The 21,645-nt window shown below is 42.1% G+C and overlaps 1 protein-coding gene across 1 annotated transcript in view; it reads right to left on the bottom strand.

The window, feature by feature from the left end:
* stat5a (signal transducer and activator of transcription 5a) overlaps positions 1 to 21,645 on the bottom strand; it is a 135,845-nt gene that overhangs the window by 59,343 nt on the left and 54,857 nt on the right. Inside the window, exon 2 of the mRNA XM_033970393.2 lies at positions 4,196 to 4,256. The gene's annotated coding sequence lies outside the window, so the exon portion shown is untranslated. The remainder of the gene's footprint in view (positions 1 to 4,195; positions 4,257 to 21,645) is intronic.

Here is a 21,645-nt window from a genome sequence, read left to right as displayed (position 1 = left end):
TATATAAAGGTAGATTAAACTTGTGAATAATAAAAAAAAACCAAAAAAAAACCCAATTCAGCAAATCCTTAAATAAAATTATTATTCGTCCCTAGCTCTAGTCTAGAATACTGCAGTGTTTTAGCTTCTGTTTTAAGTATTTGTCAAATGTGCACTACATACATTTCCTGACCACCTGTCTGTTCTCATGGCGATGTTATTTCTTTGCTTTAAATGTTACATATAAATACACTGAACATGGCATTCTTCATTATCAGTGTTTTTAAAATAGTTTGAAACATGTGGCTGGTGCGCCGGCTATTGCCAGTTTCTTGTCTCCATGGCGATAGATGGCCTACTGTATGCACAATGGCACTGTGACACATCCTACGCAAACAATAATGTCACCGTGGAGACGAGCAGGTGGCTGTACCCTCCGCCAGAAAAGTTATGCAATGTGCCTTTAGTTTAGCATCAAGATTCAGGTCACAGTGCGCATTCATAGATTTTAACCAACCACCAAAATATATAAGGAAACTGCTCAAATATTACAATATACTGAATATTTTATTTATTTATTTATATATTTTACTTTTTTTTTTGTTTTACTTACATGGTTAACATAATTATAGTTAAGATTTTATTTAGTTTTTTTCTAGTTTTAACAATTTCATCGTCGTTGGACATGGGCAGCAGATGACAATGCAGAGGTCATTGTAACTGTTACCTAGCAACTGTTAACATGGGCCAAAACTTACTAAATTACACCATATTTATGCTCAGACTAATAAAAATAAATGATACGACCTTTGTTTGGTTAAATAAAAAATTTAAACTGCATGAACCGTCTGAAGCAGATTGGATTTGACAATGCTACATGTTACCCGTTCCAAAATTATCTTTCAAACAGAACCCAGGCAGTAGTAGCCGATGGTTTTAAATCAGATTTTTTAACTTTAAGTAAAGGAGTGCCCCAAGGCTCAATTTTGGGCCCCCTACTTTTTACTATTTTTATAAATTCTATTGGTCACAATTTAAAAGAAAGCCACATACATTTATATACAGATGATGCTGTTTTGTATGCAACTGCTCCTTCTGCTGATCAGGCACTTTTAAAACTGCAGCAAGATTTTAATGAAATCCAAAACTCCCTCATAAATCTTAAGCTGTTTTTGAATGCAAGTAAAACTAAGTATATGATTTTTTCTAAAAAAAAAACATTTCAGTAACATGCAGGCTACAAACCTTTACACACTAAATGGTGCATCCATTGAAAGAGTCGACACAGAAATATCTTGGGTTTTGGCTTGATGAAAACTTGTCCTTTAAAAAACATATCTCAGAATTATGTAAAAGCTTAAAATCTAAATTATCATTTTATTACAGAAACAAATATTGTATCCCAATGAGTTACAGAAAAGAAATAGTGCAAGCAACCTTCCTATCTGTACTGGATTATGGGGATGTGGTGTATATGCAGACTTCAGCCTCTGCTTTGAAACCATTGGATCCACTATTTCACTCGGCCCTTCGCTTTGTTACAGGTGATGGATTTGAAACTCATCACTGTACGCTCTATGAAAAAGTAGATTGGCCATCACTGTCTGTTAGAAGAGAACAGCACTGCATTAACTTTATCTATAAGGGATTACTTCAAAAACTGCCAGAATACCTCACCTGCTTGTTAATTATTGATACCGGAACATTTAACACCAGATCACATGACTGCATAAGGCTAAGGACGAGCCACACCAGAACTGAGATGGGAAAGAGGCTTTTAACTGTTTTGCTTCACAAAAATGGAATATGCTCCAAGGAAAAGCAAAACTGGACACGTTGGTGACAGAATTGCAATTTAATAATCTGATAACAAACTTTTACACACACACCTGCACTTGTTATTTATGTATTTTATGGACTTATTTGTTTTGATTGTTTTTTCGGTTTGTGTTGTATTTTAAACAGGGCACCGATGAAAAAGAGAGCCCAAGTGCTCTCATTGGGTCCCCCTGTATAAATAAAGATAAATAAATAAATGTGTCAAACTCAAGGCCCGTGGTCCAAATGTGGCCCGCCACGCCATTTTATGTGGCCCGCGACAAAGTAAATTAAAAAGTCTTAAAATATCAGTTTATTAGTAGATACACAGTTACACAGCCATTTTATCATATCTATGCAAATCTATATGCAATATTTTTAACTTGAATAAGTAATAAATATAGAAACTGGTAATTAACAAGATTAAAAACTAGTTGCATTTATTTTACATTACATTTGTTTACATTTAGTTAAATTTATTTAGTTACATTTTAAATGAGTGTGACACCCCTCATTTAAACCATTGTCTCCACATTTAAAAATCTGATTTGATGTTGCTGACCTAGGTAGCTCCTTTTTGTGAACACACCCCTACTTCCTGTATTTTTTCTCAACTTTTCTTCACAAACTGATGTAAAACTATGATAAATATTTAGCACAGGTACTATCCCAACAAACCAAGTCTGAATTAGCAAAACACAAAGCCCATTCTGCTTCCAACAACACCACATACCACTAATGCTGCACACATCACATATAAGTATCTACATGAGGCAGTGCAGAGCTTTAGTTTTATCAGGCGGGGCATCTGTAGTGAGCAGCTGTGGCCTTGCGCTGACAGCTGATTGGACGAGGAGCGACAGGAAGTGCTGAATACAGTTGCATAGCTAAAATTGTCTCGCTTTCTGTCCCCATGCCTGCAATGTACAATAGTGTGACAATGACAGTGACTCAACTCTGAATTAGACAAAAACCCAACTAGTGATGTGACATTAGCGAAAGAGCCGGCTCCTTTGAACGGTTCCTTCAAGTCTCTTTGATTCCCGTCAACGGCTGGATCTGGATATCATTTTTTTTTTTTTTTTACAAAGAATCAAATTGTTTTCTTTCTAGTTTGTACGCATTTTTATATGGATTAAAACTGAACCGACACGAGGATTGGCACAGGAGCAGAGCAGGCGACACGAATGACAGATTTGTGCACAAAAACAAACATATTTGGGATCATATTAAAAAAGGTTGATCTAATTTGAAAACGTAAACACACTCCCACTCTCAGTTTGAACCATTTAAACACATTTAAACACATTTAAACCTTGGTTATTTTTCTCTGGGATTAGTTAAAATGAGTCCTCAAATTGGCTTTTGTCATATTAATAAATAGTGAAAGAGCGATTCAAAGAGAGTCTTTTGAACGGCACTTTGAAAGGAACAGATCCAAAAGGTTCTGATCCCATGAAAGAGTGTGAAAAATACAGAGCAGCTAATGGCCCATAAGCTTTACAGATATTTTGGCTCGATTTTGATTATTTCCCCCAAATTCAGTTATTTAAATTTACTAGAAACTCCTCCCAAGCCCCTTTTACCGCAAATCCATGGAGAGCTGTGTAGTCAAGTTTGTGCAGCTACAGTACATATCTCTTTGTATTAAAGTGTAAATATGAAGTGTATTTGTGTGTATTTTTTAGGCAGCAAATCGACCAAAACAAATTATCAAGCTGTACTGGAGATTTAAGCTGTGTTATAATGTTGTTACCTCCTCAAAAACAGACCTGGAGTTGTGTTTTTGTTTCATTCACACATGTTTGAGTAACACTTTATTATTAGTCTGTCTACATCTCCAAAGCTCAAAACGCTCTGCTGCACCTTGTGATGTCATGAAGTGGTAATTTTCAAGTTAACAGCTACTTTTACCTTTTATTGGCAATTCCAGGGCTGAAATTAACCAAATGATTCTAGTGAAGGTGTGTGGAGTTTAAAAACACAGTGGAGAACTTCTAGTAGAACGTATTTAAGTGTCAATATAAACCTTTATGTGTATTTTTGAGCCAGGAAATCGACCAAAACAAAATATCGGCCTGCGCTGGAGAAGCCAAATATCAGCCAAATATATCAATATATATCGGTCTATGTCTAGTCAACAGGGCTGCATCACTGGAAGTACCAAATTTCTTTCCCAAACAACAAAATATCATCAAAATATGAGTACCAGTTAGTCCATTTACATGAGATTCATCCGGGCACATATATATACTGGTCTGTAAACTACTTCGAAAAACGGACTGGGAAAACGCACTGGGAATGTCTCTGGAGAAGGGGAATCCCGAATATTCCAGTTTAAATCCACCATCGTGTGTCTAAAGCAGGAGTAGAGCAACATGAAGTAATATGGACCCACCTGTGGCTTCAGCTCAGTAACATGAAGAGGCAGGAAACTCGAGCGGGGAGCGCCACACACCCTAAAAGACGAGGAGAGGGGGAGGAGAGGGGGAGGGAGGGAGAGAGGGAGAGAGGGGAATGTTAATATAGAAATACTGTGGTTATCGTGAAGCATTAAACACACTGAGTCAATTTGTCCTCTAAACTGGAACAGTAGCAGGAGAACAGGAGTACGACTGTAATCTTAATATTACATAAACAAACAGATTAGAAGGGATCTGGAGCGGGGGCGACAGTGGCTCAGTTCATAGTGTTTGTCAACTGATCCTAAGGTTAGCAGTTTGAATCCCACTCTCAACATACAAAACATCACTGGTAGAACAAGCAGATGCACAGAATTACATTTTTCTATCAAACATACCCGGATGACTGAGATTGGCAAATTCAGGTCTGAAATTATCCAAATGATTCTAGTGAAATTGCGTGTGGAATTTAAAAACACAGTGGAGCACTTCCTGTATCACCACATGACATCACAAGGTGGAACAGTGTTTTCTGTTTGAGAGAAGAACTCGGCTTTTGCTCACTGTTTGGGTGTTAAACGTGTGAATTAAACAAAACACAACTCCAGGTCTGTTTGTGATGAGGAAACAACATTATAACATAGATCAGAAAAGTGGAATATGGGCCCTTTAAAAAAAAAAACTCTGCTAACTACACTAATTAAAGCATAAACAGTGTTACCAAACTTCTTATTTTGACTTTTTCATAACCTTCATATCTTTCATTCTGTCCTTCTTGGATATAATTTGTCCTGTTTTATAATCACATAATATCATAATCTCGACGTCCCTCCTCTTGCATTCACCAAAATTAACAGTTGTGGTTTTTCGATTTCCCTCAATTACATAAGTGGACTTTGTAACTTCATTTGCACACATTAAAATGCCAGATCTCGCTGCAGAAACGAGGACAAGATGGCTGCATATTTGTAAAGCCACCAGTGTATCCAGCCCAATCATTCACGCCTAACCTCGAGTGAACTCTGAGCAGCACTGCACAAACACAGGCCAGAGCTTTGATTTGTAACTAGTGAATTCTTGAGAGAACTGTGGCCGCACTCGTCTGCAGTGGAATGTGATACTTTGTGTAGCTAAAAGTAGACGCCTGTCACTAAAACTGCTACATACACTTATTTTAGGGGTAATATTCATCCTGGTATATTATATTATATATTTAACTGTGCCTGTGTGGAGTTTGTGTGTTCTACCTGTGTTTGTGTGGCACTTGCATGTTCTACCTGTGTCTGTGTGTATTGTTTGCATGTTCTCCCTCTGTGTATGTGAAGTTTCCGTGTTCTCCCTGTGTCTGTGTGTGTGGAGTTTGCGTGTTCTCCCTGTGTCTGTGTGTGGAGTTTGCGTGTTCTCACTATGTCTGTGTGTGTGCATGGAGTTTGCGTGTTCTCACTGTGTCTGTGTGGAGTTTGCATATTCTACCTATGTCTGTGTGGAGTTTGCATGTTCTCCCTATGTCTGTGTGAAGTTTGCGTGCTCTCCCTCTGTGTATGTGGAGTTTGCGTGTTCTCACTGTGTGTGTGTATGTGTGGAGTTTGCATGTTCTTACTGTGTCTGTGTGGAGTTTGCGTATTCTGCCTATGTCTGTGTGGAGTTTGCATGTTCTTCCCGTGTCTGAGTGGGTTTTTTCCACATGCTCCATCAACCAAAAAAAAACAAAAAACCCAAAAAACAGGTACAATCCTCCAACTCACGTAGCCCTGACCAAGTCCAGAAACAAAGCGATGGAGATGGGTCCCTGGCACTGACAAATGGCTCAAATGCAGAGGACAAATTTTGAAACCATATACTCATTACACAAGTATCAATACGATCGAAAAGTCACATTCACAGGACAGAAATAAACCTTTCCTTAATATCTTTAGAACGATCTTGAGCTGTATCTTTCACAAGTATAAGACACATAGACTAGTACACACCCATGGACCACTATGGAGCCTACTGGACCACTGAGCTGAGGTGGGTTAAGTGTCTTGCCCAAAGACGCAGTGACAGCATTCATCCACAAACCTGTGTGTTAGTGACCGCTCAACCAATACTGTTTATGTCGAGAGCTTGGACATGAGGACATTTATTGTATTTAGTTGCTAATGTTAATGACAAACTGATAATGTTAATAACTGAGTCTTATAATGTAATTGTTATGAAAAGTGTATTTTTAATATTCACCTGCCCAGGGCCTGCAGAGGGAAAGTAGCAGCAGTAGCAAAATCTGGTACAAATCAGCTGTTCTTTTGTAAGATTAATGAATTTGTACATGGTCCCTGACAAATAAAGAACAAAAAAACTAAACAAAAACAGCTTAGTTGGAAGAGCGTTTATCCACTGGTTCTAATATCAAGCTAATATTACTACCAGCTCAAATGAGTATGTACATTCCCCCAGTGTGTGTGAAAGGGTGAGTGGTTCCTTGATGTAAAGCACTTTGAGTGACTTGAAGGTGGAAAAGCGCTGTATAAAAATGCAACCAAGATGTTGATTCAAAGTAAAATTCTTCTCTCCTAATGCCTCCACTTAGCCACATGTGTCACTTGTGTGTTTGATGTTTTAATGATTCAGTTTTTGTCGTTCGCAGCGCCAATCTATGAACAACACAAATAATATTGTCATTGTCTGTTTTGAGTTAACACTTGGGGCCTGCTGGGAAATGTCACCGTGTAGCTTTGAACTAGTGTACTTAGCTTGTCACCACTCTCATAAAAAGCCAGCGGGCGAGAGGGCTTAATACTGTTATTGAAAGGATTCATTCGTCACCGCGGGAGACGAGATGAGGCCAGAACATTGGGAAACCACATTGGACAGGAGGCATCCAGACAAATATGCCGCCATCTTTGCATTTCATAGTTATTTTAGCTGGAGAGAAAGTATGAACGCTTATATGGAGCGTGAGGTCAAAGGAGGTCACTGTAAAAAGTCCACTTTTAGAGAGAGCAGATAGATCGTGTGTAGTAGTGTTGTTACCATGCAAAAATTTCAAACTCGATTTCAATACAAAGAAACAGACTCGATACTCCATGCCACGATGCCAATAAAAACACTCTTTATATAGACAACAGAATGTGATTTTCAACATTAAATGGTAGTACTTTGTTATACAATTGTCCCTCACTGTATCGCGGTTCATATTTCACAGATTTTTATAGTGCAATTTTTCATGCTTTTTTACAGTGTATGACCGTGCATTGTGTTCTGCGTCCTGATTGGCTGAGGGACTGTAGACCATTGTCCATCAGTCTCCTCCGTGCTGTGTCTCCTGTACAGTACAGAATGTGTTCAAACAAATTTACATAAATGTTGGATCGCAGTGTGACTCTGAAGTGCTGTATGTTTGTAAGTTTTCTCCCTCGACAAAACCCAAAATGTCAAACTTTGAGAGAGTTTAAACATGAGAGAAATGTGAGAAAATGTTAATGCCTGTGTGAGAAAAGTGTATAAAGTGTGTGGTGAGGGGTTTTACAGTCATAAAACAATAGCGTTGACTATTTCATGGATTTTGCCTATTGCGGGTTATTTTTAAAACGTAATCCCCGCGATAAATGAGTGACCACTGTATTCCCATGTTGCCTTATATCTGTGTAATCCCTCAGTCGTCCAGTAGGTTCCACAGTGGTCCATGGGTGTATACTAGTCTATGTGTCTTATACTTGTTCTGAAACAGCTCAAGATCATTCTAAAGCTAGGAAAAGCTCATTTCTGTTTTGCGACTGACTTTTTTAGCATCAATACCTGCTCAAATGAGTACCTAGTTTCGATACTAATTTTAGTATTAATTAACATCTGATTTTGTATACTTTTGACAACTCTTGTGTAGAACTCAATACGCAAATAATCACTTTTTTCCACTCTAGATAGAGACAGATACAGTTAAAGCTGCACTACGGGATATTTAATCCAAAGCAGAACATTTTACATGGCGACGAGCAGGTGATAAGACACTCATGCCATGTTTGAGTCAGGTTTGCGGAGATGCAAGCCTGCTCACGGAGGACGCATGTTTTTCTAGGTTTATTAGCGCAAAAAACACTGTATATGCTGGTATTTTAGTCTATTTTCTGGCCAAAAAAATCCACAGTGGGTTTTAATAACAGCGTCTCACCCGTCCTGTAATATTGCACCCTGACCAGAGTGCATTGTGGGTTGTTTACACAGAATGCCCCTATATGTTTGCTGGGGCAACATAAGTGTATTCCTGAGACATGTCATCAACCATGAATATTTTGCTGTGGACACTTTTACAGCAGGGAATCCATAAAAAAAAAACAACATATCCTATGACAGGCCTGTTTTCCATGTCAACATCCACCTGCATCATCACAGCCCCTTCCCCTCAAACCATAACACAGACAAGTGGAGCAGCTGGTTTAGGGCTGGGTTTCAGATGACACTGCAAACAGGCTAAAAAAAAAACAAAAAAAAACAACACACTATACCCAGAATCTAAAAATAATTTATGCAGGTATCAATGCTGAGAAATTCACAGAAATTTGACTTTTCCTGAAGAGTTTTAGAATGATCTTGAGCTATATCAGAACTAGTAAAAGACCACGTGGTAATATTTAAGAAACTAATATTATTTTGGGTTGAAAATTGCATTCTGTAAAAAAATAGAAAAAGTGTGTTTTTACTGTAACTGCAGTACGGCTGAGTGATATGACCAAAATACATAAATAAAGAATTTTCCCGCTCAGTAATCAATCTTGATTATTGATCCAATTGTATTTTTTCCTTTTAAAACTGACCTATTGTCCTTGTGTTTGCTCTAGAGCACATGTGTCAAACTCAAGGCCCCTGGGCCAAATGCGGCCCACCACATAATTTTATGTGGCCCTCGACAGGGTAAATTAAAAGGTCTTAAAATGTCATTTTATCAGGAGATATACAGTTACACAGCCATATTTTTGACATCTATGCAAATGAATATGCAGTATTTGTTTCTGTATTTATTACTCATTCAAGTTACAGTTAATTAACAAGTTTAAAAAGTAGTTACATTTATTTTACATCTGGCCCTTTAACGGCAGCCATTTTACTGATGTGGCCCTCTTTGATAATGTGTTTGACACCCCTGTCTAGAGTTATGATCTCTGACACCTGTGGATAGTTATGTTATAATTATCATATTTTAAATCGCAATATTCATCTAAAACAACTTAGTAAAAGAAACAAATCTGCTAACTTCAATGGGAGCCGACATCGCCGTAAACGTGATCACAACAAAGAGCCGTGGAGCTGTTGGCGCCCCCTATGGATAGATGCACGTCACACTAGCGAGTAGCGGATTTGTTTTCATTTGTACCAAAATGACTACACGACGTTGCCAAATCCTACGAGTATCATCAATTAAGAAAATAACACAGAAGAACAGTAAGTACGTCACATTGGGCGTGTACCAGCGGTGATGAAAACGGGGATTGATCAGCAATATGGCGTCTTAAAAATAAGTGATTAAAGGTTGCTCAAACATGCACAAATCCCTCCTAATGCAACTTCGAGAGCGTAGATAAGAAGAAAACAACTATAATATGGTTAAAAGCTCTGAAAAGCAGCTTTAATGGATTTCAGTTCACTTTATTCACTGCCATTTGACACAAAAGTACAAAAACAAAATAGCACAACTTGTTCCTTCAAACTGCATGCTTTTACTGAGAGACCTGACTGTAGACCCCTCCATAGTGAAAGCCAAAGTAAATGTGTCAACTGGACAGAAAGTTGAAGGAGTAAAGACGTTTCGCTGCTTATCCAAAATGACCTCTCCATGAAAAACATTAAAAACGGATCACTGACCGTTAGAAATGACCGGGAGAGTTGACAGGCGTCTGTATTCCCGGCTTCAGGGTTTTTAAGGGCTCAGAATTGGACATTTTTCATATTAATTTATATTAGACGGGGGCCCATGTGAGGCTTTTTGCCCATGGTCCCCAAATTTCTGCTGATGGCCCTGGAAATGACAGAATCTTCATCCCAATTAAGATTCAGTTTATTGATATTGCCACCAATGCTTTTTTCAAATAACTTAAGCTATACGTAGAACAATTTACATTTATAAAGGTCGTCGTGCATCTATAAACCAAAAATAAAATGAAAAAATGCAATAAAATTTGAATTGAATCAAACGAAACACAATGAAAAATTCTGGATCTGCTCGTCGGCATCATATGGGAAAAATTTCTTTCAAGACTTTCGAGTGCGAGTTTATTTACAACCACAGCTCTAGACTTCTTTCATCTTTTTAATGCGTTTGTTCTGAAAAGATAGACAGAAAGACTTCATTTTCATTTCTTGGCTACTTTAAAAAAGATACTGTCAAACACAGACTTCGGATTATACAACAAAATGGCTCCCTGGCAGATTATGTAAAGTATATAAAAGTTCCCTTCACTCTCCAATACAGTGTTAGAATGCTGAACAAGAAGACAGCAAAAAGCATTCAAGCTGGTTACCCAAAATGCAATGTGACTCCATATAAACTATTACAGAATAATTAGGGATATTAAAATTAGTCTGATGCCTTTGTTTTAAAAAGTACTACTCATAACTGACCCCGAGTTGCCACAGTCTTAACCTGCAGATATACAATACATATACACTGATACTCGAAGCCGAATTCATGATGAAAAAACCCCCAAAAAACCACTTTATTTAGACAAAAGAATCAGATTTTCAACAGTAAATGGTAGTACTTTCTTTTCTATTCCCATGTGGCCTAATCGTGGTCCATTGGCGTATACTAGTATATGTGTCTTATACTTGTTCTGATACAGCTCAACTTCATTCTAAAGCTCTAAAGGAAATGCTCTTTCTGTTCTGTGAATGTAACTTTTTAACTATTGATACCTGCTCAAATGAAAATCTAGTTTCGATACTAGTTTCGGTATCCGTTAGGTCTGTCAAAAGTTTCGAAAATCAGATACTATTTAATCTCAGTATACACACATTAAATATATACTTAGTTGATTAATCATTGGGACAGACAAAACTGTCACTGTTGTATTTGGAACTAGACAAAGTAAAATGGATTTTAAAATAACTCAAAAAATAATCACATGAGATTTTTGGCGTGTGTGTAAACAGAGCCCGCGAAATCGAAACTGAAGAGTTACAAGGATACTCATGTTCACACAGACAAGTCAAATTTACAGTTTGTGCAATATTTATATTTGTCAGATAACACCAAGTTCAGAAGTGCAAAAAAAATCAACCACAGAAGAAGTAAAAAAGTGAAAGTGGAAGTGAAGGGTAAATGACTGTGCACTCAACACTGAAGGCACAAGGTAAAGGTCAATGGAGATAATGAGGATCTGAAGAGAACAGAGACACAGAGAGACACAGAGACACAGAGACCATGGACAGAGAGACACAGAGACCATGGACAGAGAGACAGAGAGACCATGGACAGAGAGACAGAGAGACCATGGACAGAGAGACAGAGACACACAGAGACCATGGACAGAGAGACACAGAGACCATGGACAGAGAGACAGAGAGACCATGGACAGAGAGACAGAGAGACCATGGACAGAGAGACACAGAGACCATGGACAGAGAGACACAGAGACCATGGACAGAGAGACACAGAGACCATGGACAGAGAGACACCGAGACCATGGACAGAGAGACACAGAGACCATGGACAGAGAGACAGAGAGACGATGGACAGAGAGACAGAGAGACGATGGACAGAGACACAGAGAGAGACGATAGAGAGAGATGATGGACAGAGAAACACACAGAGAGAGAGAGAGAGAGACGATGGACAGAGAAAGAGACAGAGAGAGACTCTATGGACAGAAAGAGAGGCACAGTGAGAGAGACGATGGAAAGAGACAGAGAGAGACAATGGACAGAGAAAGAGACACAGAGTGAGAGAGAGGATGGACAGAGACACACAGAGAGAGATGATGGACAGAGAGAGAGGCACAGAGAGAGAGAGAGAGACGATGGACAGAGACACTCAGAGAGAAAGAGATAGAGAAAGACACACACAGACAGACAGAGATAGAGACACTCAGAGAGAGACACACAGAAAGACTCAGAGAGAGAGAGAGAGACAGAGACACAGAGAGAAGGAGAGAAACTGAAGGAGAGAGATACAGAAGGAGAGAGACAGAGACACTCAAAGAGAGAGAGGGAGAGAGAGAGAGACACACAGAGACAGAAAGAGAGAGACAGAAAGACACAGAGAGACAGCCACACAGAGATAAAGAGACAGAGAGAGAGACAAACACACACACACGCAGAGAGATAGGTAAAGAGAGGGAGTGGGGCAGAGATACAGACCCACAGAGAGTCTAACATTTGTTAAATTACAAGAAGCAACAGTAATAGTAGTGCTGTTTTCCAATAAAAGAAAATACCACAGATGCTACCTGACTGCTGTCTGCTGTCCCGCCCTGACCTGACAGAAGATCAGAGAGCAGAGACCAGGAGACGAGGGAAGGGAAACGGGGGAGGGGAAACGGGGGAGGTGAGACCGGGGAGAGGGGAGGGCAGGTTTCACTTCTGCCATCTACTGTTAAAAATCACATAATCTTACAGGTAGTAGCTTTGAAGAAAACCTCGTGCGAAGAGCAAACTTTGAAGCAATCAACAAAAAAAGAAGAAATCAAGGCGATATCTGAGTCTTTTTCTACAGCCGAAGAAGTGAACATTCATTGTGTGCAACCTTGGCTCCTTGAAATGCCAGTTTATGTCTCTACAAAAGAGTTACAAAGTTGTCGTCTCACAGATAAATACTCTGCATTGTTCTGTCTCAGCTCAGACAGTCCTTCAGGGTTTAGTTTTTCAGAAAGTATTTCGAGGTACGCTGGCTTCTCTTGGCGTCGTAAAACGGGCTGGATAAAAACATTACAGATGTATTAGTCAAAGCCAAAAGCACAAGACGTACTTGGCTGGTTCTGGACGAGAGAAGAAATACATTGCACAGCTTCCTCCAGTGCGCGAACTGAAGACTTAAAATGCGTCAACAAATTTCAGATTTTTATACATCAAATCGTGGTTCTGTCTGTTGACCAAACCACAAAAGTTTTACAAGGTTCATCCATCCCACGTTTCAGAGAAGTGACACTCTGTGGTTAGTAATTTAGTTTATGGGCTTGTAAAATTTGACATTTTTTTTTACTCTGTAGTTGATTTTTTCCCATGTAGAAGAAGTTACTGAGGTCAAAATAAGTCAGCTGTGCACTGCATCTCCAACATGTTACAGCCACATGAACCATCTCACACTCTGAGGACTTCAGGGACCAGGCTCCTGCTGGTCCCAGAGTCAGGACTAGAGCAGGACTAGAGCAGGACTAGAGCAGGACTAGAGCAGGACTAGAGCAGGACTAGAGCAGGACTAGAGCAGGACTAGAGCAGGACTAGAGCAGGACTAGAGCAGGACTAGAGCAGGACTACAGCAGGACTACAGCAGGACTAAAGCAGGACTACAGCAGGACTACAGCAGGACTAAACATGGGGAATCAGTGTTTCAGTTTTCTGCAGCTAAAACCTGGAACAGTTTTCCTGAAGATGTGAGACAGGCCTCTACTTAGAACCATTTTGAGCTTAGATTTAAACATTGTCAGTTTAGCTGTGTGTATGACTGAAAGGGTTTTATTCGGCAATCTTCTCTTTGATTATTCATTTTATGATTATTTAAGTTTTGATTTGTTGTATTGTGATTTTAATGTCCTTCTTATTCTGTAAAGTACTTTGAATTACTTTGTGTACAAATTGTTCTATACAAATACACTTGCCTTGCATCTAATTAGCGCGGTATTGTCTGATAATATGGAAGTTTGCATGCTAGTTGTTGTTAGCTTTACCGTCACGGCAAAACTCTGGTCTGATGATAAAACAATCATGACAAAAAATGTAATGGTACACAACTTCTACTTATGGAAACCCTATTGACTAGAAGGTGTAGTAGGTGGAGCTGTACTAATTATACCAAAATTGCCCATGCTGCAGTATTTTATTTACCCCGAGAGGTGATTAAGGCAACGGAAATCTTTATTTCTGAGCCCTGGGGACAAGATTAAAGGGCCCATATTATGCAGTTTTCTGATCTGTGTTATAATGTTGTTTCCTCATCACAAACAGACATGGAGTTGTGTCACAAGGTGTGCCAGGACATTTTGAGCTTCTGGAGATGTAAACAGACCAATAATAAAAGGTTACTCAGAGATTTCATCTGCAAAAACAGATAAATTAAATAAAATAGTAAAAATAAGGAAGCTCAGAGCAGTCAAAATTCTACACAAAACTTTGACATTTAAAGACAGATTTTCACCAGCAAATTAGGATCTATTGCTATTGAAAATACCACAGTAATTTAGCGGCTAGGTTAGCAATTATAGATTTATGGCGGAGCAAAAACAAGTCTCCAAACAAACTGAAAAAAAAAAAAAAAAGGAAGTATAATTGACAACTTTCTTAAGCTTTTTGCATTCATTCTATTGCATTTCTTTACAATTGGGCAGTTTTTCTTCTGTGTTAAAATGCAGACACTGTAATGAGGAAAATTTGCAAGAATGTGCAGTGTCTGAGATGAGCTAAACCTCATGTCTCATTTTTGTCAGGACATTTTGAACTTTCTGTCCTCCACTGTGGTTGATGGACTCCATTAACACCAAGCAGCAAAACCAGATTTGCAATGATGAGTTTCATGATTTCTTTGACCTTCTGAAAAAACCTTTGGAAGTTGTTTGTGTTAATCTAAAAGTACAAACAGGTTTGATTCAGTTTTGGACACTGAATTTCAAAGGAGGGCATTATGCAAAATTGACTTTTTGGAGTTTTCTACCTTGTTATAACATTAATCACGTTTTTGATGATCGATCAAAGGGTTTAGATGTCATCCATGCATGTTTGAGTAATTTAGCGATCTGTCCTAGGCCCTATTCAAACCCTCCTTATGGTTTGCATGTATAAAGAAGTGGACTAAGTGAGTGCGACGTCAACCATAGTGTTCAGCTCCAGTCAAATGCAGCTCATCAAGGCTAGAGCAGTTATAGGGTGAATTTGAAGCAGACTTACACATTTGGAAATCCGTGCGTATCATAGCAACTAAAGAGCCAATCCGGAGCGAAGTTGTTGAAGGTAACGCCCCTTTTCGCTCGCAACACTGGTTTAGCAGGGAGCGGGCTTAGCAACTCACCATCAAAACATCAGGATCATGTAGAGTGGGTTAATATGAACATTTTAAGACCAAAATGATGAGTCTGACAGCAGCAGATACAGAGAGAGGAGTGATTTGGAGTGGATGAAGTCGGAATCGTGCTCATGATCACTTCCTATTTGGAACACAGCGGCTAGCAGGTTAGCTATGTCCATTTATATAAACAGTCTATGGGTTAGCTGTAAGATTCTGTCCAATGCTCTGAAGGGGTGCGGCGCAGCGCAGGGAGCAAAGGGGAGGGGAGACTCAGAGTGTCAAAAACAAAAGTGAAACTTATGATACATATTCATTTTCAAAACAATAAAAGGCAACATAGTGATCTAAATATATACATCCATCCATCCATCCATACATCCATCCATTTTCTTCCGCTTATCCGGAGCCGGGTCGCGGGGGCAGCAGTCTAAGCAGGGACTCCCAGACTTCCCTCACCCCGGACACGTCCTCCAGCTCCTCCGGTGGGACCTCAAGGCGTTCCCAGGCCAGCCGAGAGACATAGTCCCTCCAGCGTGTCCTGGGTCTTCCCCGGGGCCTCTTCCCGGTGGGACATGCCCAGAACACCTCCCTAGGGAGGCGTCCAGGAGGCATCCTGAGCAGATGCCCGAGCCACCTCAACTGGTTCCTCTCAACGTGTAGGAGCAGCGGCTCTACTCCGAGCTCCTCCCGTGTGACCGAGCTCCTCACCCTATCCCTAAGGGTGCGCCCGGCCACTCTGCGGAGAAAGCCCATTTCAGCCGCTTGTATCCGCGATCTTGTCCTTTCGGTCATTACCCAGAGCTCATGACCATAGGTGAGGGTAGGAACGTAGATTGACCGATAAATCGAGAGCTTCGCCTTCCGGCTCAGCTCCTTCTTTACCACAATGGACCGATACAGCGACCACATCACTGCAGACGCTGCACCGATCCGCCTGTCAATCTCCCGCTCCATCCTTCCCTCACTCGTGAACAAGACCCCGAGATACTTGAACTCCTCCACTTGGGGCAGAGACTCACCACCCACCCGGAGAGAGCAAACCACCTTTTTCCGGTCGAGAACCATGGCCTCGGATTTGGAGGAGCTGATTCTCATCCCAGCCGCTTCACACTCGGCTGCAAACCGCCCCAGTGCCTGCTGCAGGTCCTGGCTCGAAGAAGCCATCAGGACAACATCATCTGCAAACAGCAGAGATGAAATCCTGTGGTTCCCAAACCAGGCCCCCTCCAGCCCCTGGCTGCGCCTAGAAATTCTGTCCATAAATATAATGAACAGAACCGGTGACAAAGGGCAGCCCTGGCGGAGTCCAACATGCACCGGGAACAGGTCTGACTTACTGCCGGCAATGCGAACACAGCTCCTGCTCCGGTCATACAGGGACCGGACAGCCCTTAGCAAAGAGCCCCGGACCCCATACTCCCAGAGCACCCCCCAAAGGGCACCACGAGGGACACGGTCGAATGCCTTCTCCAGATCCACAAAACACATGTGGACTGGTTGGGCAAACTCCCATGAACCCTCGAGGACCCGATGAAGAGTATAGAGCTGGTCCAGTGTTCCACGATCAGGACGAAAACCACACTGCTCCTCCTGAATCCGAGGTTCGACTATCGGTCGGATTCTCCTCTCCAGTACCCTGGAATAGACCTTACCGGGAAGGCTGAGGAGTGTGATTCCCCTGTAATTGGAACACACCCTCCGGTCCCCCTTCTTATACAGAGGGACCACCACCCCGGTCTGCCATTCCACAGGTACTGTCCCCGACCGCCACGCGATGTTGCAGAGACGTGTCAGCCAAGACAGCCCCACAACATCCAGAGACTTGAGGTACTCAGGACGGATCTCGTCCACCCCCGGAGCCTTGCCACCGAGGAGCTTGCCAACCACCTCAGTGACTTCAGCCAGGGTGATGGACGAGTCCGCCTCTGGGTCCCCAGTTTCTGCTTCCTCCTCGGAAGACGAGACACTGGGATTGAGGAGATCCTCAAAGTATTCCTTCCACCGCCCGACAACATCCCCAGTCGAGGTCAGCAGCTCTCCACCCGCACTGTAAACAGTGTTGGTGAAGCACTGCTTCCCCCTCCTGAGGCGTCGGACGGTTTGCCAGAATCTCTTTGAGGCCGTCCGATAGTCCTTCTCCATGGCCTCTCCGAACTCCTCCCCACCCCGAGTTTTTGCCTCTGTGACTGCCCGAGCCGCGGCACGCTTGGCCCGCCGGTACTCATCAGCTGCCTCAGGAGTCCCACGAGCCAACAAGGCTCGATAGGACTCCTTCTTCAGCTTGACGGCATCCCTTACTTCCGGTTTCCACCACCGGGTTCGGGGATTGCCGCCGCGACAAGCACCACAGACCTTATGACCACAGCTACGAGCAGCCGCATCGACAATAGAGGTGGAGAACATGGCCCACTCGGAGTCCATGTCTCCAACCTCCCCCGGAATCAGGGAGAAGCTCTCCCGGAGGTGGGAGTTGAAGACCCCCCTGACAGAGGGCTCCGCCAGACGTTCCCAGCAGACCCTCACAATGCGCTTGGGCCTGCCAGGTCTGTCCGGCTTCCTCCTCCGCCAGCGGATCCAACTCACCACCAGGTGGTGATCAGTTGACAGCTCAGCCCCTCTCTTCACCCGAGTGTCCAAGACACGCGGTCGGAGGTCAGATGACACGACAACAAAGTCGATCATCGACCTCCGACCTAGAGTGTCCTGGTGCCATGTGCACCGATGGACACCCTTGTGCTCGAACATGGTGTTTGTTATGGACAAGCTGTGACTAGCACAGAAGTCCAATAACAAAACACCGCTCGGGTTCAGATCGGGGAGGCCGTTCCTCCCAATCACGCCCCTCCAAGTGTCACTGTCGTTACCCACATGGGCGTTGAAGTCCCCCAGGAGAACAACGGAGTCCCCGGTTGGTGCACTGTCTAGTACCCCTCCCAGGGACTCCATGAAGGCCGGGTACTCTGCACTGCTGTTTGGCCCGTAGGCCGACACAACAGTGAGAGACCTGTCCCCGACCCGAAGGCGCAGGGACGCGACCCTCTCGTTCACCGGAGTGAACCCCAACACGCAGCGGCTGAGCTGTGGGGCAATGAGCAAGCCCACACCAGCTCGCCGCCGCTCCCCGCGGGCAACGCCAGAGAAATGGAGAGTCCAACCCCTCTCAAGAAGTTGGGTTCCAGAGCCTGAGCTGTGCATGGAGGTGAGGCCGACTATATCTAGCCGGTAACGCTCAACCTCCCGCACAAGCTCAGGCTCCTTCCCCCCCAGCGAGGTGACGTTCCACGTCCCCAGAGCTAGTCTCCATGTCCGGAGATCCGGTCGTCGAGGTCCCCGCCTTTGACTGCCGCCCGGATCTCTTTGCACCCACCCCGCATGGCTCCTCCCGCAGGTGGTGGGTCCACGGGAGGTAAATATATACGGTGCATCTTTAATTACTACAAGAACTAGATTTTCTTTTCTCTTTACCTATAATTAAAAAAGTATAGTGAGTTGTGAACAGTGGAATTTGCTGAGTTGGCAGAATGGTGGACTTTGGTCACTGGGAGTTTTTTTCTCACTTGGACCTGCCGGGCCCAAAGAGCATGAGGTAATGTGATAGTACATCATGGGCCCATGTGTCTGGGAAGGCTAAAGGGACTTGTAAACAAGAATATGGTTACAAAATAGTTGTCAGCTCTTAGAGAAAAAAAACAACTTTAGAGCCTTGTTTTGAACCAGATCAGATAGTGGTGTATTATTCAGAGCCCCACATCTCAGTCAGTTCAATAAGTGATCACACATAACATCACAAAATATAGAAGTTTTTTCTGCAGTGCTTCTCTGTTACAACACCATATTTCAACTAACAAATACATGAATTACTTTATTTATATCTTATTAACTTGTAGTGTATATTTGCACTTTATTTGACTCATTTTTTGGTAATAATTATGCCCATTTTAGGGATGGGACAATTAACAATAATATCGTTTATCGTGATAAAAAGGGTCGACAATAATCGTTCAGGGGATATTTTATATAAGTCTCAGGGGGTCCAGAATTGTGATCCAGGCCTTAAAATGTCTGTTGAGGGCCCTGCTTATGCATAAAGTTCACACCTAGATCTTAGTTGTTTTCACTGATAACAAAGTACAAGTGTATAACAGCTGTGTAAACACGGAAGTTATTCATAAGATTAAAATTAGAATTATGTGTATTCATGACATTTTAAACTGTTAGCAACTTTAATCATCATCGTGATATAATCGCTAATTGTAATTATTCTGGCAATAACAATGATAATCGCGACATAAAATTTCAATATCGTCCCATGCCTAGTCCATTAGTTCACATAAAAGCAGATTTAAACCACAAAAACAATTTTAAAAGTATAATATTGTTTAAAAAAAATCTTAAGCTGTGTCTTAACCGGTGGGGTTGGGAGGACCCAAGACGTGCAGACTCGGGGCAGATTTACAGTGTTTATTTACAAAATGGTGAAATTCAGTTCAAACACAATAATTAATCCAGCAGGGGACAGGAGCCAGAATCCAGGGCAGGATCCAGGAGCGGAGTGCACGGTACGGCGCCGGAGCGAGGTGCAGAGGACGAGCCGGGATACAGAGGGGCCACAGAGGCAAAGGCCAGTAGACCAGAGCCAGGGAAAGGAGCAGAGTGCAGGGCGAGGTCCAGGGGCGTAGTGTGCAGGAGACAAGGTGAAACAGTACCATACCAGGTCGGGGAAGCCAGGCGGGAGCGGAGCCGGGAGTGCGGGAGCTGGAGCAGTGCAGGAGACAGGATGTGGACAATCTGGCCTCGAGCGTCTGGTCCGAGGCGGTCCTGGAAACAGGGCGAAGACGAGCAGACAATCTGGCCCCGAGTGTCGTCTTTCAGCTCCTTTTATCCACGGCAGGAGGTGGTGATTGTGCTGATGAGTTCCAGGTGCGTGCGGGAGGAGCCAAGAGCTCAGACCAGATCCAGCAGGTGAGGGAGGGAAAGAGCAGGACAGGAGGAAAACTAGGAGTGGAATCCGTGGATCGTGACAAGCTGCTTTATAGACTTAAATGTACCAATACAGCAAATTTCTGAACGAGCCTGTAACTCCCCTTTTTTCTCCCCACATATTTGAGCAAAATGTGTGGATGTGTACGTTAGCATGCTAGTTATTATTAGCATTACTGTGACGACAAAACTCTTAAAAACCTTTAATGTTGTGGTAAATAATTAGGATGCTCGGAATGCATAAGGAATAACTTTGGATCGCCGCAAACTGTTTAAAATAATACATTTTTAAAACTGAAAATCTGGTACAGCACCTTTAATATTACATTCTTAACCCTAGAGAGCGACTTTTTTTTTTTCAAATTTGCCTAAAAAAGTAGACGTTTGGGTCATGAGAGGTCACCAATTTGAAAAAGAAGACAACGACGTTGCATAAAAAGAATATAGATTGCTGGTGCCAAACGTAAACTACAATTGCAAGAAAATTTCACAATATCACATTATGAGAGCAGCGTAATGAGAAAAGGCTTTTTATTCTACACAGACGGAGACTTGAAGAGGAAGTGGTAAATCAAATGTGTTTCTGCAGGCGGCGTTTAGAGGAGAGCACATGACGGAGGGAGAGTTGGGAGCAGGATCAGCTCAGGATCAGTACAGAGGCGTCTTTATCCTGCGTGTATACTTACGATTGTACTCAAAACGAGAACTATTTGTATTAGATTTGTGATTTATCATTTCTAAACAGGTTTCAGTTCACAGAGAGTAACATCCAGGAGCACACAGTTGAGAAGAAATATCAGCTGCTAAACTAATATATGTGAAAATTCATACATTTTAATACACATTTAAAGTAGGGCTGGCCTCATGTTGACTGGGTATTTTTGAGCAATAAAAATACACGTAATGAAAGAAGTTTTAGACAAATAACTTCCAGGCAATGCATTCATATTTCCGTGGAGACCAGCAGGTGAAAGACCCTATCAGAAAACGTACACAGTGCAACTTTTCACAGAGCTTAACCATGTTATAGTTGCTTCCTTCTCATTTACCGTCTACCATTTGTATTTGGAGCGATTTGTGCATGTTTGAGCAATCTTTAATCGTTTATTTTCAGGACGCCATTTTGTCGATCAATCCCCCGTTTTCACCGCCACCAATACACACGCCCACGGTGACGTACCAACTTTGTTCTTCAGTTTTATTTGTCATCATTTAGGTTGAAATAAAGCACTAACTGGACTGAACGAAATCAGTGATGAGATTGGAAAAAGGCCTCTGCGC

This window comes from Periophthalmus magnuspinnatus, chromosome 8 (genome assembly GCF_009829125.3).
Source record: "Periophthalmus magnuspinnatus isolate fPerMag1 chromosome 8, fPerMag1.2.pri, whole genome shotgun sequence".
NCBI lineage: Eukaryota > Metazoa > Chordata > Actinopteri > Gobiiformes > Gobiidae > Periophthalmus > Periophthalmus magnuspinnatus.
Note: the sequence above shows the minus strand (reverse complement) of the source record. Positions and strands in the feature narration are given on the sequence as shown.